This window comes from Megascapheus bottae, chromosome 10 (genome assembly GCF_031878675.1).
Source record: "Megascapheus bottae isolate mThoBot1 chromosome 10, mThoBot2.hap1, whole genome shotgun sequence".
Classification (NCBI taxonomy): domain Eukaryota; kingdom Metazoa; phylum Chordata; class Mammalia; order Rodentia; family Geomyidae; genus Megascapheus; species Megascapheus bottae.
Genome location: NC_143518.1, coordinates 31133637 through 31159458, shown reverse-complemented (window position 1 = coordinate 31159458; position 25822 = coordinate 31133637). Strand labels below are relative to the sequence as shown.

At 44.1% G+C, this 25822-nt stretch overlaps 1 protein-coding gene and 2 long non-coding RNA genes across 4 annotated transcripts in view; 1 reads left to right on the top strand and 2 right to left on the bottom strand.

Moving 5' to 3' along the window:
* The window catches only part of Fam78b (family with sequence similarity 78 member B), an 82589-nt gene that overhangs the window by 6923 nt on the left and 49844 nt on the right, over positions 1-25822 (bottom strand). The window lies entirely within an intron of this gene.
* On the bottom strand, positions 11212-19652 carry LOC150057854 (uncharacterized). The gene is made up of 3 exons (XR_016536849.1): positions 19612-19652; positions 18608-18715; positions 11212-11297 (listed from the first exon to the last, which is right to left on the bottom strand). It is a non-coding gene; the product is annotated as an uncharacterized LOC150057854 (long non-coding RNA).
* LOC150057853 (uncharacterized) lies at positions 19755-24473 on the top strand. Of its 2 annotated transcripts, XR_016536847.1 has the most exons (3): positions 19755-19855; positions 22199-22546; positions 24260-24473. It is a non-coding gene; the product is annotated as an uncharacterized LOC150057853 (long non-coding RNA). The 2 variants fall into 2 exon arrangements; XR_016536848.1 differs by lacking the exon at positions 24260-24473 and having other exon boundaries at positions 22199-22603.

The window sequence follows — 25822 nt, the reverse complement described above, 5'->3', positions numbered from 1 at the left end:
GAGAAAAATCCAAGGACAGTCCTCAGGCCCTGAGCTTAAGCCCAAGACTGGCAGAGAGAGAGAGAGAGAGAGAGAGAGAGAGAGAGAGAGAGAGAGAGAGAGAGAGAGAGAGAGAGAGAGAGAGAGAGAGAGAGAGAGAGAGAGAGAGACAGAGAGAGAGAGAGAGAGAGAGAGAGAGAGAGACAGAGAGAGAGAGACAGACAGACAGACAGACAGACAGAGACAGAGACAGAGGCGAGAGATACTATAAAGCTAGACTCTCTGAGGTTTGGTATCCTGTTGTGGTCCTGGAGGATGTATGTGTTTATAAGATTATTCATAGAAGTAGCAAGTTTGTGATCTTATATCCCTGGCATTTGATACCCATCCTTTCACCCACAGCAGTGTTTCAGCCTGAAAATGTCCTTGGCTTCTCTGTGAGACAGTAGGGATGGAGCCACAAACAGGATGTGAGACACACAGTACATGCCAGCACACTCCTTTCCCCTATAGCCTACCAGCTCTTTCTCAGTGACCTTTCCTTGTTTGGCCTCAATTCTCAACACTTTGACATTGGGGCATCAGCCTTTGGCTTCCTTATCTTCTATTGATTCACACTTTATTGGTGATCTCATCTGTTCCCATGGGTTTAATTTTTACTTAATTTATATATCCAGACTGGGATGCTTCCTCCAAATCCATACCCTCAGCTGTCTACTTGCCAAAAACATTGAAATCACACAAGGAAAATCTTTAAGTACTTGTACAAAGGGGTTTCAAATTACCATGTTGGTTTTTGAGTGCAGTGCATCTTGTCAATATTACCCCTTTCATAATTCTCTCCCAATTCACCCATCTTCTCAACTGTCCTAGTTAAACTTACTCTTTATATTTCTCTTACATGCCATAGAGCATCCACCAGAAAATCCAATTGATGCTCTCAAATATATGTAGGATTCAACTTTTCTCACTAACTTACCTAATCATTTTTGTTTTTGCTAAGACCTCTAATTCAGATGACTGTTGTTGTTTTTTTTACTCCACTTGCTAGCTGCAGTGATTTAGTTTAACATACATAACATTATTTTACTCCTCAGCTCAAAATGTTCTCAGATCTTCTCTACCACTTAGGAAAAGCTCAGGTCCTTGGAATAACCCTCATGGCCCTTGCATGAGCTGATCCTTTATCTCCTTACTGACTTCCTGTCCTTTCCCCCCCCCCTCCTTCTTGCAGATCCTGGCTTCTGTGCTGTTCATTGTCCATGCCAAACAAGCTCCTACCTCAGGACCTTTACATTTATTTCTCATTTTACAGGAAAAGCTTGCTCCCTTATTTACATCATTCCTGGTTCAAATATCCCGCTCTCACTACAGCTTTTCCTGGTACCCGCATTTAACATTAAAACCTTCTGCTGCTGGGAGTTTGGCCTAGTGGTAAGAGTGTTTGCTAGCATGCACGAAGATCCTGGTTCAATTCCTTGGTACTATATACACAGAAAAGGCCAGAAGTAGTGGTATGGCTCTAGCCTTGAGAAAGCCCAAGGACAGTGCTTAGGCCCTGAGTTTAATCCCCAGGACTGGCAAAAACAAAAACAAAACAAAACAAAAAACCTTCTCTCCATCTCCTAACTGGCCTTCACTCTTCTCCATTTACCTTTGTAGTCTCTTTCCTTTTAATATGTTATTTAAATTATTAATTTACTATTTAGTATGCTAATATACTATTAAGTATATGATTATACCATATCAATATATTATTTACATTATTAATATATTATTTAAATGATTTAAATGATTATTATTGCTAATGGTTTGTTTCTCCTCATCCCACTTCCCAATTATGACTCCTAAACAGGCAAATATTTCATATGATTCTTTCATTGCTCTATCTCTGGTGCCTAGAATGCAGAAAGAGATGAAAAAAAGTATCAAATAAGTAAGGATTAAACTGATCTGAAGTGAATGATATGAGGAGATAATGGTTTCAATTTGAACACTGCTACTTCTGTGGAGTTGTCTGGTCAGGTGAATACTGCCTGTGAGGTCATTGTAAACTTTGGTTTAAAGCTCAGAAGAAAGAGTTAGAAAAGGGGTAGAAAAATGAAGAGAAGAAGAGAGGGAAAATGCAGATAAGAATCCAATGTATATCCTAGAAAATTAGGAACAGGGAGGGAAGGGATGGGTAGGAGAGGGATAGGTGAGAATGTTGAAAGGGACGACATTGATTAAGATATATTGTATTCACAAACTGCTTTGTTAAATGTCAACTCCTTTGCACAGGTAAATATAATAATAATAATAATAATAATAATAATAATAATAATGAAAGTCAGAGCTAGAGATCTACATTAGTCAATCATCTGCTTGAAAGGACTCTTGGTGTGAGTATGCTGGGTGAGATCTTTGAGAATGAGAAGGATCTTCAGAGGCTTGTTTAAATAGGGCAAACCAGAGAAGTAACCAGAGAAAAGGAATAACACATATTCTAAGCCGAAGAGAATTTCAGGAGCTGGCAATGTCAAAAAACCACAGAAATCGGAGTAAGATTCAGTAAAGGCCACTGGGCTTATTGATTATCAAGACAACAGTAAGGGTAGACTAGTGTGGGCTGTTCTGGAAGGGGTTGTGGAGGAAATGAACAAGCACAAGAAAGTATCCATGCTTTAAGAGGTTGGGCAATTAAGGGAAAGAGAGAGATGAGGTGGAGAGCTGGTTGACAGAATGGCCACAAAATGACTTCTGAATCCAGATTCCCCGGGACATTAAACTTTGCGCTGTATTTTCTGGCTGTGTATACTGGACAATACCTTCGCTCTTTTGGAACTAGTTTCTCATTCCTAACACAGAGATGTTAATGGATCTTACTTGATGTACTTGGTATGAAAATTAGCATAACGAAAGGGGAATATTTAGCAGAGTGGGGCACAGAGCAAATGGGATAGGAAGTAGTAAGCAAGAGATGGAGACCTGATTAGGGAAAGAAGGAAACTAATCTGGAAGCTCTAGTGTCAAACAGTTGGAGCTAGCTACACCAGCCAGGAATTATATTTAATAGACAAGGGAAAAGCTCAGATTAACCACACCAAATTATAGAGATGGAAAGGGCTGAGGTAGGATTTAAACCCAGGTCTCTTGGACCTCAACCCCAGCACCACACTTTTATTCCAGCACCACACTTGTGGAAGAGCTCTTTTGAGCTCTTTCTTGTGCCTACTATAGGATTAGAAAGTACCAAAACTTCCCTCAGTAGATATGCATGTTTGTTCAAATTAAAAGCTGGCGAACCTCAGGCAAGGTCCTCCTCTAGTCTCAGGCTCCTCCTGTGTAAAATGGAAAGGAAAACAATAGGAGGCTTCTTTCCCTATCACAATGAATGAAAGGATCTGGTGATAGTATTTGAGCCAACATTTTGTAAACCATAACACAATGTGATATTAGTTATTATCTCATTCCCTGCCTTATCTCTCAACCCTCTTCCTTACTGTGATAAACATTGTTTTCAGTCTGGACAATTAGCCATTGACCCAAAGCTCACAACTAATAGACTCACCAATGGGCCTAATAATGAAAACATTGACTATTGCAACCTTTGTGCTTTCTGCATTTCAGTTTTAGAAGAAAGAGGCAAATCTCAAACACAGACGCTCAGGCTAAGCATTTTATTCAAATGAGTCGTGTCTACCCAGCCCTGCCAAGGGTCAGAGCAACCACTCTAAGTAGCCCTGGAGGCCTTGCAGTCATTGAAGTACCTGGAGAGGTCAGGGGCTGGCCACACTATGCTTGGAGTCAGGCATGGACAGGTACACAAGGGCTTTATAACTACTAATATCCCCTCATGCAGTGTGGGATGGGAGGCAGGGAACTACACAAGGAAGATGGATGGTTTTAGGCGAGCCTAGGATCCAGGCTGGTGCTGAACTGAGACCCAGGTAAGAGGAGCCCTGGCCTGGCCTTACGCTTGCAAGGAATCATTCTGATATCTTCTTCTTTGCTTGACAAGGAGCTTGTAGATCTGAGAGCACCTCCTAGAGCATCTTCTGGGTGCCTGGGATCTCAGCATTCCCAGGCCAATGACTCTAAACATGCGGCTAGGGACTGTGCAGATCATTTCCCAGTCTAGCTCCCAAATGTCAGTCTATTGTATGGGCTTAGTTTTGGGCCTAAAGGATGGTCAGGATTCTGAAAAGAGTTTTGTCACATGCTTGATAGGTGATTATTTCCTTTTTTCATATATTTTTATTATAATTAATAGAAGGGTCACATTATATTCACCAGCTAGAAAGGTGCATTACTTCACATACATTGATACCCTTTCTCATGTCTTGGCTCCCACTTCCCCCCCTATCTTGTTTCCCCCCTTTCCCTATCCTATTTCAAATAACCAAATAAGCATATATACAATATATCAGATAACAAGGTGAAATATTGTAACAATATGAGATAACCAAGGGACAACAAAAGAGATGAGAGGTAACATAGTACATTAAGGACAACAATCACTCATTATATGGCTTTTGTTTCTATATCCTGGAGGTCCTTTCATTTAGCATCATCCTATATGGCCTTATGTATCTAGGTTTTGTTCTATTGTGAATCTCTGCTAGGAGAGCCCAAGGTTTCTACTGATTATGACAAATGAGGGAAACCATTGAGCCTATATTCTTTTGAGTCTGGCTTACTTCACGTAATATGATTTTTTTCTAAGCCTTTTCATTTCCTTACAAATGGGGCGATGTCATTCTTTCTGACAGGTGATTATTTCTTAAACGAATATAGGGTGGGGTTGAAGAACCCCTACATTCTGCTGCCACATTGTAACATTGAAGATGTCTAAGATTCTAACATCCAACATCATCTTGCATTTGTGATAAAGATATGTTGTCTTGGTATGAGGATAGAACTTGTTTTTTGTTTTTTTTAACATTCTATTACCTTGTGTTAAAACTTACCTATTTAGAAATATGCCCATTGAATTCTTAGCTGGGAGCCTATGAACATTAGGCACAAACAATGACAGGACACAGTTGGATGGCCAGCTCTGGAACCCTCGGTTGTTTCGATCCACATTTTTTTCTGTTTTGTTACAAAATTTTTTTTCCTACTTGCTTAGTCTTTACAGTTATAAAATATTCTCACAAACAGCATCACACTCACTTTGTCTATCAATTACATAAGGGTGGTACCATTCTGCCTCCCATTATAGAAAAAGGAAAGGCCACACAGAAAATGAGGGGGCAGATCTCTGTGGCAAACCCAAGACCTGACTCTAAATCACATTCTGGCTTGTGGTGCCTGCATTGTGCCAAATGATCCCAAAGCTCTAACAAACAGCAATAGTTGTAGATGATATTAGGATCTACCTAAGAACCTCTATTAACAACTCTACCAGTTGTTAAAATAGTAAAACATTTTGAAATTGCTGATTAGCTTTTCTCTTTCCTTACAATGCCTATCCAGGTTCTAACCCAGCCTCTCATCTCCAGCTTTCCAAAATCCACCAACTATAGGGTTAATGAAGGTTCAGCAGAAGACTCTAAGACTCTGCTCCAGTTCTGAGGCTGAGAATCAATCAGTTCTGATCCCATCACCCCAGCATCAGCGCTGACTTGTAACTTCCTGAGAGCCAGTTCTGTTCAGAGAGTTTGTGGTCTAACCGCTGTATAAGGCCTGCTCTTTAAAGGCATGCCAGCTGCTGAGTTAACTGTGCTGTGCTCAGAGGGAGGGAAGGAGGCTCCTATCTTCTCTCTTAACCTTTATGGTTGGAACCCAAGGAAATTACCAGTTAGGGAGGAGGAAAGTTTAGTTAAAGGGAACACTATTTTCTGTGAGAATTCAGGCTTTTCTCCACTTAGTGCTGAGGGGAGTGTCACTCTGTCATTTTCAATTTTGTTACATTTTCTCTCTCCAAATTTCTTCCTGGGAGGAATTGGGAGCCATCTTTGGAGGGAGGCAAAAGGAGAAGAGACACTGAGCAGGTGGGGCCTGGGTCGGGGGAGGGCTTGATGGCAAGTGGGGGAAGTTGGAGGGGATCTAAGCCAAAATTGTGTGTCATCTGACGAGTCATGAAGCCCGCTGCCTCTGGACAGCTGCTCTGCCCCTCAGACACCAATTCCCAGCCCCGGCCCTGGCATATGTCCTGATTCTCAAGATGGTTTACACCATGATTACAGAGTAAGTTTTAAAATTAGGATTTTTCTCATTCTGCACTGTTTATGTCAGACTCCAAGAAGCCTGCCTGTAAATATTCTCCTCCCACCCCCCCTTCCGCTGCCTTCCTCTCTCACCACATCCTTTTCTCTCTGGCACACAGGAAAACATCTTTTCCTCTTGCAGAAAAAGACAATATCCAGTGTTTTCTAAGAGTCATTAGCATTGGGAGAGGCTGCATATTTAAGGGGCGGCCTCTTTCATTCCCCACTCTCCTGTCATTCCCATGGTTTTTCTAGCACTGGAAATGCTTTGTTACAATGTATGGACTCATCACTATGGAAGACAGAGGTCCTGGCTGCTTTGTTGAGGGTCTGGGCTGATGTGTTTCTTTTCGAGGGCTTTGCTTGGTAGCCAGGTTTCTGGAGCATGTTTGAGGATGTTTTGTTTCTGTATCAAATTCTGAATTTCTTGGAGCAAAGTGTCCTTCCTTCTCCTAGAGAGGTGTTTAAGGTTGACCAGCCTTGCTCATTCAAGTGTGTTTGCTCTCATCTCCAGGGCACTTGTACAGACCCAGCCTCTGTCTCTTACAAGGGTCATGATCACTAGGCCTAGTGGCAAGGCCTTCTGACCCCTTAGCATGCACAGGGCCTAGTCCCAAGCAGAGTTTTCCCCCATGTCCTCTAGCAGCTTCTAGTTCACTTTGGAGTCAGGCAGGCCTGAGGCCCTCCTACAAGAGCAAAGCACTGTTCATGTCCAAGTCTAGGGTAGGATAAGAGGAAGCAGCACCCAGCACATAATAGGTGCTTCAAATGGAAACTATTAGTGTTGTACTTTTGAAACAGATGTTGACTAGCTGTTAACTAGTCAAATGGGACTTCTTCAAATGGGACTTTCTTCCCTGTATGCACACAAAGTAAAGAAAGGGCAGATGATCATACATCATTTCCTTAGTAGGGACACTAAAATAGGGAGAGAAATGATCCAGTCACGGTATGTAGGTATAGAAAGGGGTTTTCTGAGACCTTACATTGTCATCACTGTTAGACTCTGTGGATAACACAAAAGACCTAAAAGATAGACAAATACTCATTTCATAAAAGTCCTATAGGAAAAAAAACCCTACAAAGCACCTGCTTTGGAAGCTTCCAGCCTGGTCAGAAACTGCTGTTCAAGCTGTTTTGGCCAGCTACTTGAGACTTTTGGACTGCTTGCTCCAAAAGCAGACCTTTTTTTTATACATTTCTTTTTGCCAGTCCTGGCCTTGAGCTCAGGGCTTGATCACTGTACTTGGACTTTCTCAAGGCTAGCACTCTACCACTTGAGCCTCAGCACCACTTCCGGCTTTTTGCTGTGTATGTGGGATACCAAGGAATCAAACCCCGGTCTTCGTGCATGCTAGGCAAGCACTCTACCACTAGGCCAAACTCCTGGTCCCCAAATGCAGACCTTTTTATTCTCACTTTTCTTATCTATACAACCAAGGTGGCACCATAAACAACCTCATGAAGAAGGAGAGGGCCCGATGCTTTGACCCAAGGACCTTGGTCCTTGTGTTGATAGAGAGTGAGGTTTCCTCTCACAAAGGGAAGGAGGAGACATAGTGGCTGTGTCCCATGGGTGAGCTGCTACCAGAAAACAGAACGCCATGTAACTGGTGCCCACCTAGGCTCTAAGGCCACTGGGTACTCAGGATAGCATCCCTGGTGCTCGTGCTAGGGCGGCATCCATTTTCCTCTCCAGTCTCCCAGCTTTGTCTGATTGAATTTCTTACACGGCACTTTCTGAAGTTCTGAGCTCTGACCGGCATCTCAGACTTGCTAGCTGTCAGGTTTTCATGCTGTGTACCAGGTGGTAAAGGTGGCAGCACCACTCTAGAGCCCTTATCAGAGTCTAGACTCCTACAGCTCCTGTGACTGTGAAAGACTTTGATACCAAGAAGATTCACCTTTTTCTTTCCACCCCCCCATTTGTGTCTTGTCATAGACAGGTAGGTGAGATGGCTAAAAGCAAATACGTTTTTATGTTAGGTGGAGATTCCTAGCATGAGACCTAGTGGGCCATTTATGAAAAGAGCTTGTTAGCTGGACACTGGTGGCTCATGCTGGTAAAGCCAGCTACTTAGGAGGCTGAGATATGGACATTGTGGTTTGAAACCAGCCCAGGCAGAAAAGCCTATGAGATCTTTATCTTCAATTAAACAGCACAAAGCCAGAAGTGAGGTGTAGCTCAAGTGGTCAAGCTCCAGCCTTGAGCAAAAAAGCCAAGAGCTGAAGTTACTGAGTTCAAGTCTCAGTACTGGAACACATTATAAAAAGAAATGGGCATCACAGGTTCTCCTATACACCCTATGGTGGTTTGCTGACACAGTCTGGCTCTGCAGTCTCATGGGTGACTTTAGTGTAGAACACTGCAGTTGTAACTATTTATAAAACCATGATGAGTTCCATGTGGCTGAACTGAATGAGACCATATGTATCTAATGGAGACAAAGAATAGTGAGAATGGCTGCGCTGGGGACCCTGGGCAGCCCATAAGTGATTAAGAAGGACCACTTTGCTATCCCTTGACATTTGGACCTAAGTCATTACATTAGCTTTGGGAGCTTTGGTCAGAACTCAAGTTCTCTTCAGATCTGTTGGCCCAGATGCCAATTGCTGTGATTTCTTCCCATCTGATTTTGGAATCACAAGTAGGAATAAATCTTCAAGGCCAAGGAAATACAGCCTGGACATGATTTCCAAGTCTTCTCCAAGATGAGCAGTGAGCCATCAGGTATTTATCAGGGGAATGAATGAATGAACTGGCACGTGTCTGGGGCCCATATATGGGAGTGGCCATCCAACGGTCCACCTGACTGCGGGTCTAAGACATTGTTTTTGCCCTTTACCTACCTCACTGGTTACGAAAGCATCCACTGATGACCTCATAAGAAGGGACCATGATCAGGATGTATCTACTCACATCAAGTTTAAATCTATCTCCTGTGACAACAGCTGTGTAGGGCTCACTGATCTCTTGGTGCCACCTCACATGGGTTAGAGTGGATGTGACCTTTCCCTTCCATCCTCAACTAGCCACATAGATGGGTCCACAAGGCTCAGGCTGTATCAAGGGGCACTATTGGAGGTGGGGGGGGCGGGGAAGTGATTATAGTTGAGAAGGTGACAAGTAGAAAGGCCAAGAGACTGGGGTAGACGATGGTAGATTCTGGATCAAGGCCAAGGGTAGGACTCAGAAGTGAAAGGGGTCTGAAGTTCTGGGAATTAAGATAGGTGTGTGTGTGTGTGTGTGTGTGTGTGTGTGTGTGTGTGTGTGTGTGTGTGTATGATGAGATCTTTAACTTTAGTAATCTAGAAAGATCTGAGGTCTGGAAACCAAAAAATGAAGTTAAAGGTAGATCTTTGTTTACTGGAGCCAGACTGAGGCCAGGGGAGCCAAAGAGCAAAGAATTTGTGGGGACAGGTTTGGGTTGATCACAGCAGTGGTGTAAACCTCAAAAGTAAGGTATTATTAATTAATGGCACTGCCCAGCTGGGCATGGTGGCTCACACCTGTAATCCTAGCTACTCAGGAGGCTGAGATCTGAGGATCGAGGTTCAAAGCCAGCCCAGGTACTAAAGACTGTGAGACTCTCATCTCCAATTAACCACTAGAAAACTGAAAGTGGGGCTGTGGCTGAAGGGTAGGGAGGTAGCCTTGAGCTGAAGAGCTCAGGTACAATGCCCAGGCCCTAGGGTAGGGTGGTAGCCTTGAGCTGCATCCAGGACCAGAGTTCAATCCCCATGACCTCCAAAAAATAAAAGGCTACCATTACCGGTAGCCTATTTACCGGAGGCTATAATGTGTCATGCATTCCACTAAATGCTTCCCAAAGGAACCTCAACATAGGCAGCATGTTGTTGCTCCTGTTATTTTGTATAAGGGGGAAAATATCATGGATATCACAAAGCAAGGGTGTGCAGAGATCTTATATATGCTCAGCAGCCCCTGTGCCTACTCTTCAGTCAGAACCAAAGGATGTCCCAGTCAGCACTGATTTCAGTATCCTCTTGTCCCCAGAATCCCTAAAGCACTGATGGCCCTTCAGCTGAAGTATGTTCTCAGGGGAGGTAGGGCGGCAGACAGATGCTGCCAGCATCATAGGCCAACTGCTGAGAGTAGTTATTTCCTTCTTTCGTTCTTTCCTCCCTCCCTCCCTCCCTCCCTCCCTCCCTCCCTCCCTTCCTTCCTTCTTTCCTTTATTCCTTCTCTCTCCCTTTCCTCCTTCCCTCCTTCCCTTCCTCCCTCCATTCTCCTTCCCTCTATCCCTTCATTCCCTTTCCTCTCTTCCTCTCTCCCCTCTTCTCTTTCTGAGACAGGAGACAGAGTCTCAACTATGATACCTAGTCTAGTCTCGAATTCACTGCGTAGCCCAGGCTGGCCTGGAACTCTTGATCATCTTTCTGCTTCAGTCTTCCAAGTGCTGTAACCAACACTCTAGGCTGGGAAGAATTTTTCCTTATGCTGGCACTGAGGGTGGGACGATGGAAGGAGCTTTCCGGCTCCTATCAAAAAACACCAGAGAGGAGAGGAGGCCAGCTATTGAAAGCTGAGCCAATGAGGGAGGCAGGCACAGACAAACAGAAGGATGGAGGTAGAGTGGTCTAATGGCAGAGATCTTAAAATCAGGGTTTATGGTTTTCATTAAGTTCCCACTTGGTGTTCTCAGTGTGGTATGCCACATTTGGCCACCTACTGAGCAGGGCAGCAGACGTGAGGAATGAATGGCAGAAGCTATGAGGGGCTGGCATCTGAGTGTGCCCAGTGGCGAGTCAGGGGAAATGTCTCAGTGACATACCAAAGGAGTGCCTTTCTGTAGTGAGCAGAGGCAAGTCCACAGCGGCACACACATGTACAGAAGGCGTCTCATGGCTAGAGGTGCGGAGAGGTCGCAGAATGTTTAGGAGGCCTAAACATGGTCACGTTCAGTAGATCCAGATGGGCTGCCCTGTCAGCAAGCCTGGCTGTGAATGGTCTGCACACCTTGATCTGCACACAAGGTGGCTGCTGGAACATTAGCCCCATATTGCAGAGGGAGAAGCAGGCACAGAGAACTGGTGAGATGCCCCACAGGACAGTTGGAGTCAGTCATGGAAGCCACAGCAGTCACTTCTCCAGCCTCACTGAAGCTGCCAAGAAGGAAACAACTAGATTTGGTCACTGCTGTCCTTCAGGTGCCTTGTTAACTGATTCTTACAGCGAGCTCATTTGATGCCCCACAGAAGCATGGTTAGTTAATGTGGTCACTCATAGGGAGACTGAATACCTTGTCTGCCTTCATTCAGCTTCCGAATGTCAGAGCTTGGAATGCAACCAATGAACGTGCTCTGCTCTCAGTTTCTATGAGCTACGACATTTATCTGCATCCCTTATTCTTATTTGCTTTGCTTGTTGATTGATATTTATTTAAGAAGTAAGTTTCAGGTCTTATGCAGTGTGTGTGTGTGTGTGTGTGTGTGTGTGTGTGTGTGTGTGTGTGTATACATGCACATAGGCACAAAATGCCTATTAACTGGCTCTTGGGTGGCATATGCCATCCAAGCATATGAAGGAGATGACTGGTGAGCTGAGAGAAGATTCTGGTGTGCCAGGTATACAGACAAAGAGCACTGGCGCCTGTTGCTACCTCTGTATCGTGGAATGGGGTTCAGTGAAGGCCAACTTTTCCCAGCATGGAGCCAGCCTGCAGTTTCTGTGAACCAATTTTGCTCAGGCTGTTGGTCATCTTCTTCAAACACTTTGGGCACTGGCTTTTGTGTCTGCATGGATCATCTCTGCTCTGATGATCCTGGCATCAGCCTGACAACCAGCAGGGGAGCTGGCCTGCAAAAGAGGCCTCTGCAACCTCCCCATCTTTAGATGTTACAGTGAAATTGGGAGCTGTGTGATTCTTCTTTCAGCAGGGAGCCAATCAAGCTGAGGAAGCTTCCAGAGACTAGATTAAGTACTGGTGCCACACCTGCATGACACATTGCTCCATCGAGATTCGTCTGTCCAGGGGAATTTCCTTTCCTCTGCAGACCTTGCTGGATGGGTTGTAAACTGCAGTCCGAATACCCAGGTCTCCATTCTGGTCTGTCACTCAACATAGCTCTGTGGAACCCGAGTCTCCTGTGCTTCACACCGGCCCTCTTGCAGAATCATCCTGAGGGTCATACGAGGTCTGTGAAATGTTAGGTTTTATCTGTCACAGTACCCAGGTGTCATCGAGTGCCATCTAGCAATGGCAAGGCTTCCTAACTTCCAGACTGTCTGATATCCAGGGGACTATGTGCTTTATCCCATAGCACTTGGCTGCCTTGCATAGGGGTGGAGGAGGCAGACACTGGGCTAATCTGGTACTTATGTTGTATTGTTGGCCCAGCCAGAGTAGAAGTTCTGAAAGGCTCCCTATTGCAGGTGGAAGATAACCCAACCTCATGACTTGCTCCTTAGGTCCTGCTTAATCCAGCCTCTGACTGTGCCTACAACTTCATCTCCACCTCTATCACCTTCCCTTACAGACCTCAAATGTTGTAGACTTTGCCTTCAGGCCTTGACACGTGCTGGGTGTAAAGTACTCTTTCCTACCACTTAATTGGCTAACTATAAAGCATGCCTAGGTCTAATTGCAAGTATCACTTCCTCTTGGATGCCCACCTTGGTCTACACACCTCCATCTCCCATGCTGAAACTGAATTAAGGTTCTCTTCAGAAACTTGTCCTGATTCATTTAACGTGTGACTATTTATAATTACATATTGTCATTCGCAATAACTTACATGTGTGCACTTACTAAAAGCTTAGTGTCTGTCTCTTGGTGAGGGCTAGAGTACTACATTCCTCACCCTGCCTGTCTGGCAGATTATGGGCTCTCATAAGGTGGGTGCAATGTGAATGTCCTAGCAGAGGTAGCGGTGAGAGGCTGAGATGGAGGTTAGGGGGAAAGCAACAGTGGCAGTCCGAAGGGCAGGGAGATGGGGCACAGAGCCTGCAAGATGACAGTGCAGGCCCAGAAGAAGCATCCAAGCATAGTTTGTTGAAATATTCAACTAAAGATTTCAGAGGAGCAGCCACAAAGGCTAATACGTTGCAAGGCTTTGAAAAAGCAGCTGGTGTGATCTTCTGATGGAAACTGGTGTGGCTGCCATCCAAAGTGACCGAGGAGCTGAGAAAAAGGCCAGGAAACTGAAGAGGGCCCTGTAGAAGGGCCCAATACTGTCTGCATTCCTAAGTGATATGGCAGCCCTTTCCTACAGGTACCAGAGCAGATGCTCTGAGAACAGGAGATTTGGCTAACAATCACAGTGCAGCCATTTTTTCCTCAGTTGTCTGAGACCCCCTGACTGGCAAGACTGTAAAGATATCCCAAGACTCAGCTCCCACTGACTGAGTTACCTTGAAGCCTTCATCCTCCTGGCAGCAATTACAAAGTTGAACAGCAGAGGCACATGGGAGGCTGGAGAGCCAAACAGGAAGCTGGAAATTGCCTTGTGCAGAAGCAGCTCTTTGAAAATAAGGGTTCGTGCCCAGGTCAGTTATACAATGCTGGCCTGTCCCTCCCACAGCCCGCAGATCTCCCTCCCAGTGTCCACTTGCTAACCCTGAGCTCTGGTGTAGGTTGGAAGATGCTGATGTAAAAACTAGGAATTTAGAAGTCTTGTGCTATGTGTACTACTTTTCAAGGCTCCTGTGCATGCAATCGCAGGTCTGGTTATATTTTCCAGACCAGGGATATTGTGACCATCTGTCCACCCATCCCTGGACAGGCAGAGCAATGCCTCTTAAAAAGGAATCCTTACTCAGCCAGAGGACTGGGTTGAAAAGGAGCAGGGAAGCAGGTGTCACGGGCCAGATGAGCTACTTCTCCAGTGACAGTGTAGTAAGAACAATCTAAGATCACAGATTATGAATCTACCCCTCTTTGGTTATGACTGTTGAAAGTAATGCAGTATCATTTAAAATCAGTAACAAAGGAAAGCCACTGCAGAGATAGGGCCTATTGGGCACCAGCTTAATAATTTCATAACCACTTACCAGGTACTTGACTTTGATCTGGATATAGAGAGCACTGTGACTCACAAGATTATATCCCCATTCTGAGGGAGAATCTCTAATAGATAGGAGGGAAGTACTAGAGCCGGATCCTAACTATACAATATAGAATGTCTGAGTGTGGGAACTTCATTCTGAAGTAGCAGCAGAAAGCCTGGCTGGCTAGGCACTGATGGTTCTTGCCTGTAGCTACTAAGGAGGCTGAAGTCTGAGGATCTTGGTTCAAATCCATCCCAAAAAGAAAGGTCTGGGAGACTCACATAAACTAGAAGTAGAGGCAACTCAAGGGTAGAGCCGCAGCCTTGAGCAACAAAGCTAAGGGAGCATACTCTGGTCCTGAGTGTAAGCCCTAGAACCAGAAGCACAACAACAACAAAACCTGGATGGCGAGGAAGAGCAGGATGGTGGTAGCAAGGACAATGGATGCTGACTGATGATTTTCTGTTTGCAGCCTTCATTCCTATGATTCCCTAGCGCCTCACTGATTAGCCTGTACAGTGACCCCATGAGGTCCCACCCCCATTTTAAATCACAGAGCTGGGGTGGGGACAGATTTGGGGAAATGAAGCAACTAACCTAAGGCATTGAAAGAGTTGAATACAAGCTGGCTGGTTCTTGGGTAGACTCCTTCATGCAGAATAAGCAGGAGAGCAAGCAGCAAGAACAGCCAGTATGTTGGTACAGCAACAGCAGGTAGCATAGGAAAAGAATCAGGCTGGTTGGGGAGGTGGTGGTCTTGACAACTGTCCCCGGAATGTAGTAGGAAGTGGAATTCTATGCTGAGAGCTTTGAGACCACCACTTATCATATTTAGTGACTGAATGAATGGGAAAGGATTCTTAATCTGATACTGACTGGCACCTTTCACAAAACATTCTGCATTTGGTCTTCACGACAATCTTGCCAAGTGGATATCATGTCCTCCATCTGATCAACGAACCAAAGCTCAGAAAGACTACATGATGTTTTCCAAGGTCCAACAGTGTGTAGGTGATGGAGACTGGGCTTGAACACCTGCCCATATTCTGTGCCCTATCATGTTCTCTCATATTATGTTCTCTCCCATATTATGTGCCCCACCAATTGGCCCTTCTCCTCACTGAGGCAAGCCAGCAGGAGAACCTGGAAGCTCTGTGGCTTGTCTAGTGGAGGCATCATTTTTATCCAACACAAAAACTGGGCACTTTATGTGTCAAAATATATTTTTTTCCTAAAGAATTTTTCCCAGAACTTGTCATGGAGAGAAGATCTATCCAAACTGCCTGCAATGTACTTGGGAAACATGAGCCAGAAATAATTAGCTAATGAACAACCATCAATGCTAATTATCTGTTATGAATGGAGGCAAACATTGATCTGAAGAATAAAAAGTGCTGGAAAAATGTTCTTCACATGGTGAGGCCTCTTTGCCTGGCCAGCTTGATGTGCACTGGACACTCAGCCCTCCCTGGTGCTGCCCTCTGGACTGGGGCTCCTTCCAAGGGATTGCTGTTCTGAGTCACTTCCTTTCCCAATACTCTCCACAAGACACAAGGGTCTGTTAGGATGCTTGCAAGAAAGCCCTAATGGGTCTGGGGTCCAGAGACTACAGATCCCCGTATGTACAATTCTCTGCCTTCTCACAGATGAAAAGGCTCTAAGTTGGAACCTGTGCCAAATTAATGGAGGACAATCCCATGAGAAAAGAAGTATGTCAAAGCATTCTTAGAAGAATAAAAAATACCCTGCTCAGCAGAGATTTCTCAGGGGCCTGTGAATGGCAGACAAAGCAGGTCACACGGGATGGATGCACTCTTTATTATAGTCTTAAAGAGGGCAGCAAGATTAGCAGGTATAAAGTGGACACTGAAAGTAAGCCAGCCATAAATTTCCACACTCCCCTCCCCTGGGAAAGATCTGAATTGTTCTTCAGTGTGTCTTGATAAGCAGAGTTGGTCCAGGACAAGCATGCTGTGAAGGTAATTCCATTCCTGAATCAATTGTGTGCATAGAGGGGGGTGGTGAGCCAGGAGAGAGCACCCAGGCATGTGAATGAGAATAATGCATGTGTGCATGTGTGTGAGGTGTTGAGTTTATGCTTTATGGAGTCCCAGGTCCCGGAGAGGCAGAACAGTTCTAACATGGGTGCTGAACAGAGCCCTGGGGAAGAAGCCTTCCATAGGGATCTGCACTTAAGAATGTCCCTCTCTCCTCAGTCACGAGGAAATGGTGGTAAGCGAGGGGCAGAGGCAGGGGAGGTAGGGATGAGAAGGCTCCAATGGAGAGGGAGGCTGCAGTCCAGCAGAGGAGACAGAAGCAAGGGGCCAGAAGCTTACTACGTGGCACGGGGAAGCTGTGTTCTGTGCTCAGCGCAGTGGCAGGGCTTTCTGCCAGGAAGGATGTGCGTGATGCTGACCCCTGCACTCTGGCAGAGAGCTGCAGTGGGCATTTTCCAATCAAGGTGGACACGGAGCTGCCCTTGGCTGTGATGCATTGCATTTAGATGAGCCTGTGAATGCAGGCTGTCATGTTCTGTCAGGGCAGATTTCCCTCCACTTTACGCAATCTGCACTTTTCTTGGAAGACTGATAGTGAAGGAGTGCTCTAGAAATGTGGGGACAGAATGTGCCATACTTTTTGTCCATCTTTTGGCCTTGTGCATCAGAATGGTCTTATATTCTAGAGGGAGGCCTGAGAGGGCAGGAGTGTGATCAGAGAGGAAATGAGGCTCTCATGCCCTTTCTTGCATAATGATGGTCACAGTGGCAGTTCCTGATGTTTATAGTCCTTTAAAACATTTTAATTTTGAATTAGCATATACTTATGAGAGGGTTTCACTGTGATGTTGCCACACATGTACACAGTGTACTTTGAACAATTTTACCTCCCCTGCTTTTCCTTTCCAGGCTTCTCTTTTTTAAACAGTGTTTGATGTATCTCCTTAGGCTATATTAGAAAAATATATGTGTGAATATATGTATATAAATATATTTATGAGAATATATACATAAATGATTATATATATTATACATACATCCTTTGACCCTCCTCAGTATTCTTTTTTGTTTTGTTTTGTTTTTGTGGGTCATGGGGCTTGAACTGGCATGAGCACTATCCCTGAGCTCTTCAGCTCAAGGTTACCACCCTACCCCTGGGCCTGGACATTGGCCCTGAGCTCTTCAGTTCAAGGCTACCACGCTACCCTTGAGCCATGCCCCACTTCTGTTTTGTTTTTGTTTTTGTTTTCTAGAGGTTAATTGGAGATAAAAGCCTCAGGTCCCTTTGTGCCTGGGCTGGCTTTGAACATTGATCTTTAGATCTCAGCCTCCTGAGTAGCTAGGATTATAAGTGTGAGCCACTGTGCCTGACCCTCCTCGTATTCCTCATCCCTTTGATCCTTTCCTAGACAGTTCCCCCTTTCTATCCCTTACCAGTGTCAAAGGATATGGAACTTAGGGTTCTTCATTCAGTCCTCAGAATATCTTCCTGCACTATGGATAATACGTTATTTATTTTATGCAAGTAAATTCCCAACTTAAGAAGTTTTTATTTATGCTTTTCTAATTTACTGATGGACAAATGTGACTAGCATTCCTTAGAACGGAATCGGGTTTTAATCTTCTCCAGGGCTGATGATGTGCAGTGTAGCACTTTCACGATTCTGGGCTAGGAAATGGTCCACACTCTGCAGTGTGAGGTGCTGCTAGGCTGTGGTGGTGGGGGTAGCTCAAGTCTATTAATTGCATCTTGGATCTTCAGTATTTTATGCTTTGATTTTTAAATCCCAATTTGGCCTTAAACTCACAGTTCTTCTGCCTCAGTTCCCTCAGTGCCAGGATTATGGGTATGCAGCATTACATGCACCAAAAATTATGCTAATTTATTTCTTTTCTTTTTTTGTGGGCCATGGGGTTTGAATTCAGGGCCTAGGTACTGTCCCTAAGCAACTTTTGCTCAAGCTAGCATTCTACTATCTTAAGCCACAGTTCCACTTCTGGTTTTCTGGTGGTTTACTGGAGATAAGAATCTCATAGACTTTCTTGCCTGGGCTGTCTTTGAACCATGATCCTCAGATCTCAGCTTCCTGAGTAATTAGGATTGCAGGCGTGAGCCACCAGTGCCTGGCTTATATACTATTTTAAATGTACCAATGGCTTTATCAGGACATAGGCCCATTGCAAGTTGAGGAACATCACTACAAGAAAACCAGCTCAGAGAACTTGAAGTAACTTATTCAAGACAACTAAGTCAGCTAGTGGCCTAACTGGAAGGTCTCTGTGCTGACAGAATGCATTTACCTCATCACAGTCACCATCAACAGCTGAGGTGCAGTGGAGAGCCCCACAGGAGCAGTCTACTGAGATCCAGCCACTGTGTGCCCAGGGTGCACGCCCTTGCGATGCTGCCCTTGATCATTTCCAAATACCTTGTATGGAGTGATTTCCTTTCTTTCTGGCATAGCCAGTTCCATGCAGAAGCACCTCCTGTGATTCTGGCCACAGGCCAGAGCTTCTAGGATAGGAGATTATCAGTCCTAGGAGGAATTAGGTATTGGAATAGCACACCGGCATCCAGGTGACACCAAGGGTATACAGAGCAGTCTGGACAGGTAAAAGGAAGGCAGAAATAGTATACCAGAGGGTCAGGAACCAGGGACAAGCAGGATAATGATGCAGGGTAAACAATCAGGTCTGGTACCAGTCTGAGGTTCAAGTGCACATGGAGGTGTAGGGATTCTTTATGTGAATGGACCTCCAAGGGGTAGGGGAGCTCAGGGACTCAATGGGGAGAAGCACCAACATTATAGCTGTCATCTCTGTCATACACTGGCAAAGTAATGCTCTGGTACAGAATGCCCTCTTCCTGCCACTTCCACAGTTCTGTGCATCCACAGAGGCTCTAAGGCCATCCCAGCCCTACCAAGAAGGGAGTAGGAAGAACAGGGTACGACATTGTCCAAATGACAGAGAGGGTCCTCACTGTCTCCCAGAAGGTCTCTGTGCCTAGAGTAGATGAGCAAAGCTATTGTGGGGGTGAGGCTCCCCTGGTAGAGAGGAGTAAGGTGCTGGCTCCTATGGGCCAGTGACAGAATAAACACCGAGATAATTAAATACTTAAAGCAGGAAGCTGCAGACAGAAATGTGACTCCCCATCTGGAAATGGCAACACCTAAAAATACTGAGCTGTGGTTCTCCCAGGATGCTCAATGGCCCACATTCAATCTAGAATGGCTTTGGGATTATGGGTTAGAGTAAATAAAAAAGATAATCTAAGCAACATAACCACAGGTTTTTAGCTTAGAATGACATCTGGTACCAACATATTGTCTGTCTCTGAGAAACTCAAATTGCCTGTCGTCCCAGGAATGGCTGCTGCTCTCAGCAAATTTCCACCCTGAGAGTTACCCTGGCTGGTGGGACAAACACATACTTAGAATTCAGCTCTCCTTTGGGTCTTAAAGTCTCTATTGTTACTCAGGAGCCACTGGTGGGGGGAGTCATAGCCTGGCTTCTTCACTAGGGGCTGTGAGCACACAATCGGCTTACATCACAAGTGCAGAGGCCTACCTAGATACATGCACACCTATTTTGTTTCCAAGAAAATGGCTTTAAGTGCACAATTTCTGGCTGGCCAGGAGCAACCACATTTCTTTGTTAAGAAGGAAAAGCCACTGGTAAGCCCTCTATATGATAGCTCAGACTCCTGGCAGACATTATAGAACTTGCCAAAGGCCAAGTTGCTTAGCACCTTATAGCTCAGTTTCCTCATCTGAAGAGCAAGGCAAGAGTGTGTCTGACCTAAAAGATTTTAAAAGACCTTCTCCCCCCCCCTCCTGTTACCCCCTCTCCTCACGATCTGCCTTTCCTTCCTGAAAACCCACCTATGACAGGTAGGCTTGCTTCCCTGTGGGTTGGACTGCCCCTCACATCATGACTTTTAACTTAGGAAGTCAGCTAGTTGCTAGGGAAACCAGCCTGGTGACTTAGGATTTAGAGATGAGTTGTCTTCAAAAGAGCAGGGATTTATTACCAGTCCTCACACTGCTATTTCCCAAGTATCATGAAATCCCAACTTTGGATCCTTGCTCTGCACAGCTGGGCATCTCTGAAGAGTCAGACAGTAAAGGACTGCAACTGCTATCTTATTTCTGACATTTTGGATATTACTCATTATCATTCTTTTCCCCCTGGGGCCGAGGCCAATGGAAGTGGGGAGAAATCAAGCACTGTTGCCTAAAGCTCAGAGTGGCTGGCTTTGCCACTGCGTTCTTGCCTGCCAGCCCGCCTCTGAATCAGTGCTATCATGTGTACACTGGATGGTGGCTGGGCTGGTGATTTTTCATGCTGTGAAACAGAACTGAGCCAGAGAGAGAAACCTGGAGCTGCTAAACCTGGAGATAAGACCTTCTGGGCCCCCAGCTTTCATAGACTCAGGTTCTGAGAGCACATCTGAGAGAGCTCTGGGAAAGCTGAGCATATCCGTATCGGTTAGGCAAACAGTATAATGGGTTTAAATGGTCTTAGGACAGGCTACAAATTAAGAAGCTGTAAGACTGAGCACATCCTGGAACTATACAATCAAAGTTCGGAACGTTTTGTGTCCCATATTATGCACAAGAAGCAGAAACCTCTGTACCTCTTGCTGGGGCAATTCTAAGAACCCAGATAACACAATGAATAAAGTGACCAATATGGATCAGGAATCCTTATGTGATGGTTTTTTGAGACAGGGTCTCCTTCTGTATCCTACACTCTTCTTGGACTTGTGATCCTTTTTCCTCTGGCTCCCAAGAGCTGGGATTATAGGTGAACACCTAGACATCCCGCAGAACTATCATCTTTGATTATCAAATTTGGAGGAGGTAAGGTGTAAGGCTTCTGTGACAGAAAGACAAGCTGGGGTTTCCCAACCATCTAGAAGCACTGGCTCAGATTTAACCTTTCTTTTTCTTATCTCCCCTGTATTAAGCAACCATGAGGTCCATGTGGTTAGACTTTGTCCCAGGATTAACACATCTGCTGCTTCCTGCATTAAGGAGACCCTAGATTTATGAGTGGGGGATGGGGAGGGGAGGGAGGAGGAAGGAGAAACACTTGCTACAAAAGCTAGAACAGTTGTCTGTAGCAATGACACATTGACTGAAGTTCATGTAATATCCCTGCTGTGCCTCTGGTCTGTTTGGAAATGTCTTGCTATAGAAAATTGGGAAGATCACTTCTTTTTGGCCACCTGATGTGAGAGTAAATTCAAACTTCCAAGGTCAAAGATAACCTTTGTGACAGCAGCAAATCATCAAGTGGTTGGGGCACTGGATGTCTCTGTACAGGGCTTTTCAGAGGATCTGATGATGAATGTAGGTCATCAAAGTTCATAGAGAAGTCCCTGACTCGTAATATGCACTTAGTAAATGACTAGTATTATTCCATTTTCCTATACCATTTAAAATAGAATGAGCCATAGACCAGGGCTCCTAGCTTCTCGGAGGTTTTTTTTTTTTTTTTTTTTTTAATCACCTGTGGCTTCTTGTGCTTTATTATTCTCTGGCTAAATTTCTACCCAGGTCATGCTGATTTTTGCCTAAGAGCATATAAATTAAGTTCAGAAAGTTGCATGATCCAGGCTCTCAAGGACTTTATTAACATCAGGAGACATTACTCAGTGCTGTGGTCTCCCTGCCTGTAATTCTGCAATTTCATCCTCTAAGGCAGCCAGGCCTCGCTGGTATCACTGCTTCCATATAAATTCTTGGGGGTGAATCTCTTCACTGGTTCTGCAATTCTCTTTCAGTGAGCAGATTTACTAGGGATTAGTGTTCTTAGTCATTTATCACATTTCTATTATAATTGTGCTCACCACCCTGCTCTCTCCATAGACAGACACAAAACAGACGAAAGTGTAAGGGAAAGAGCGTGAGCCTAAAGCATGAAGCAGGAAGTCCAGCTTTTTTCTTTGCTTCTGATCTTCACCTCTTTTCAACCCAATTATTAAAATGCTTCAACCAGATTTTTTTTTTCAGGTCAACAATCAATCTGCATTAGCCTAGGAGAGAAACCAGTAGAGTCCAGAAGGACACTTCTTTCCCTCAGATTCTGCCTCCCAGCACCTGGGACCAAACTCCTGGCTCTCCTGTGGAATTGGCTGAAGAAAGGCCTTCCATGAAGATGTTATTCGTGGACTCCACTAATGACAAACAGAACGCATACTGCCTTCCCACATCAGCAGCCACTCCCTTCTGCACTATGCAAGGAGTGGCTGTAATGTGCTTGTGGTCTGCACGCCAAGGGGCAGTGTTGTTCTAGACTTTTGCCTCAAGCCAACAGTAGATGGGGTTATGGCAGCAAAGACCTGGACCACCCAAGATTCTGTAAGAATTTTCTACACTTCTGGCCTTGTGCTACATACTTACTCTATATAATAGCTACCCATTTTTCTTCTTTATATATATATATTTTTATTGTAATTAGTAGAGGGTTACATTATATTCACCGGATAGAAGGTGCATTACTTCACAAACATTGATACCCTTTCTCACGTCTTGGTCCCCATTTCCCTCTCCCTACTCCCGCCCCTAATCTTGTGTTCCCACCTTCCCTATCCAATTTCAAATAACCAATTAAGCACATATAAAATATATCAGATAACAAGGTGAAATATTGGAACAATATGAGATAACCAAGGGATAGCAAAAGAGATGAGAGATAACATAGTACATTAAGGACAACAATCACTCATTATATGACCCACCAACAGTGTAGTAGTTATCCCTCCTGGCCACATCCCTGCCAGCATCTGTTGTTATTAGATGTCTTGATAATGGCCATTCTAACTGAAGTAATGTAGAATCTCAAAGTTATTTTGATTTGCATTTCTTTTATGACCAGAGATGTTGAGCATTTCTTCATGTGTCTATAGGCCATTCTTATTTCTTCTTCAGAGAAGACTCTCTTTAAGTCCTTGGCCCATCTTTTAATGGGATGGTTGTGTCTTTGGAGATTAGTTTTGAAGTGATTCAATTTTTTGAGCTGTTGATATATTTTAGATATGAGGCCTTTGTCTGTTGTATGGTTAGTGAAGGTCTTCTCCCACTCTGTAGGCTTTCTAGTTAATTTGTTAGCTATGTGTTTTGCCATACAGAAGCTCTGCAGTTTAATGCAGTCCCACTTATCCAGACTTTCTCTAATTTGTTGTGTTTCTTGGTCCTTATTTAGAAAGTTTCAACCTGTGCCAAGAAAACCTAGCATATCTCCTATTCCTTCTTGTAAATTTTCATTGTATCTGCTTTTACCTTGAGATCTTTGATCCCTTTGGAGTTAATCCTGGTGCAGGGTGAAAAAGAAGGATCCAACTTTAGTTTTCTGCAGGTAATAGCTACCCCATTTTAACTTTGTCACAATCTTCTGAGGTATATATACCAGGAATACAGGTATTTCCCAGATGGGCAAAGTGAGGCCCAGAGAGGTGGTACTATTTAGCCAAAATCATGCCACTAGTGATTATCCAGCTAGAATAAGCTATTAGACCCTATGTTTTTAGGAACAAGTGAGAGTATGAGGCTTTGAGTTCAAGCACACACACACACATACACACACACACACACACACACACGTACACTGCTAAACTGGCTAAGTTAGAGGAATGAGAGATTTAGATTATGAAAGAATGTTTTATAATAAAAAATAAAAATATAAAGTTGGATATAGTTGTACACACCTATAATCTCAGTCAGTACCCAAAAGACTGACAAAAGGAGGAGATTTTGAAACCAAGTTGGGTTACACAGTGAGCTCCTATCTCAAAAATCCAAACAAAATGCAGAAATATTGTTATAAATTAGGTTTATCTGTGCTGTCTGCTGGTCTTTCAGCATACAGGTAGTGAATGGTCCCCAACACTGTGCATCCTATTATGGTCAAGTTTGGATCTTTTTTTTTTTTTGCCAGAATAGATGTTAATGCTTTTGGTAAAGATCTATCAACTTTTAACAAAGGCTGACTGGCATTTAGAAAGTTCTGTGTGAGTTTTAACACAGTACACCTCCTACAGGGGAAGAGTACAATAGAGAAAAATTCTCTTGCAGTCATTTTCCAGGAGAAAAGAAGAAAGCACACTTCAAGCAAGAAAATTTGGTGTCTTCCTGCAGAAAACTTTAGTTTTCTAATCCTTTTATGTTACCCTGCACCAGGATTAACTCCAAATGGATCAAGGACCTTGAGGTAAAAGCAGATACACTGAAAATTTACAAGAAGGAACAGGAGATACACTAGGTCTCCTTGGCACAGGTTGAAACTTTTTTTTTTTTTGCCAGTCATGGGCTTGAGCTCAGGGCCTGAGCACTGTCCTTGGACTTTCTCAAGGCTAAAGCTCTACCACTTGAGCCTCAGCACCACTTCCGGCTTTTTTCTATGTATGTGGTACTGAGGAATCGAACCCAGGTCTTTGTGCATGCTAGGCAAGCACTCTACCAGCAGGCCAAACTCCCAGCCCTGAAACTTTCTTAATAAAGACCCAGAAACACAACAAATCAGAGAAAGTCTGGATAAGTGGGACTGCATTAAACTGCAGAGCTACTATATGGCAAAGGACATAGCTAGCAGGCTAAATAGAAAGCCCACAAAGTGGGAGAAGATCTTCACTAACCGTACAACAGACAAAGGCCTAATATATAAAATATATCTACAGATAAAAAAATTGAATCTCTCCAAAACAAATCTTCAAAGAAATAATCATTCCAAGACTTAGAAAAAAATCATACTAAGTGAAGTAAGCCAGACTCAAAGGAACATAGGCTAAATGGTTTCCCTCATTTGCCTTAATCAGTAGAATCCTTGGACTCTTCTAGCAGAGATTTGCAATAGAGCAAAACCTAGGTACATAAGGCCATATAGCACGATGCTAAATGAAAGGACCTCTAGGATATAGAAACAAAAGCCATATAATGAATGATTGTTGTCCTTAATGTACTATGTTATCTCTTATCTCTTTTGCTGTCCTTTGGTTATCTCATATTGTTACAGTATTTCACTTTGTTATCTGATATATTGGATATATGCGTATTTGGTTACTTGAAATTGGATAGGAAAGGGGGGAAAACAAGAAAACAAGATGAGGGTGGGAGTAGGGGGGAGGGAAATGGGGACCAAGACATGAGAAAGGGTATTAATGTATGTGAAGTAATGTACCTTCCATCTGGCAAATGTACTGTAACCCTTCTATTAATTACAATAAAAAATATATGGCAAAAAATAACTATTCCATGAAAAGATGAGCCAAAGGGGCCGGGAGTTTGGCCTAGTGGTAAAAAGTGCTTGCCTAGCATGCATGAAGACCCAGGTTCGATTCCTCGGTACCACATACATAGAAAAAAAAAAAGGCCAGCAGTGGTGTTGAGGCTCAAGTGGTAGAGCTCTAGCCTTGAGAAAGTCCAAGGACAGTGCTCAGGCCCTGAGCTCAAGCCCATGACTGGCAAAAAAAAAAAAAAATGAGCCAAGACTTAAGGAGAGACTTCTCTGAAGAGGAAATAAGAATGGCTTATAGACACATGAAGAAATGCTTGACATCTCTGCCCATAAAAGAAATGCAAATCAAAACAACTTTGAGATTCTACATTACTTCAGTTAGAATGGTCATTATCAAGACATCT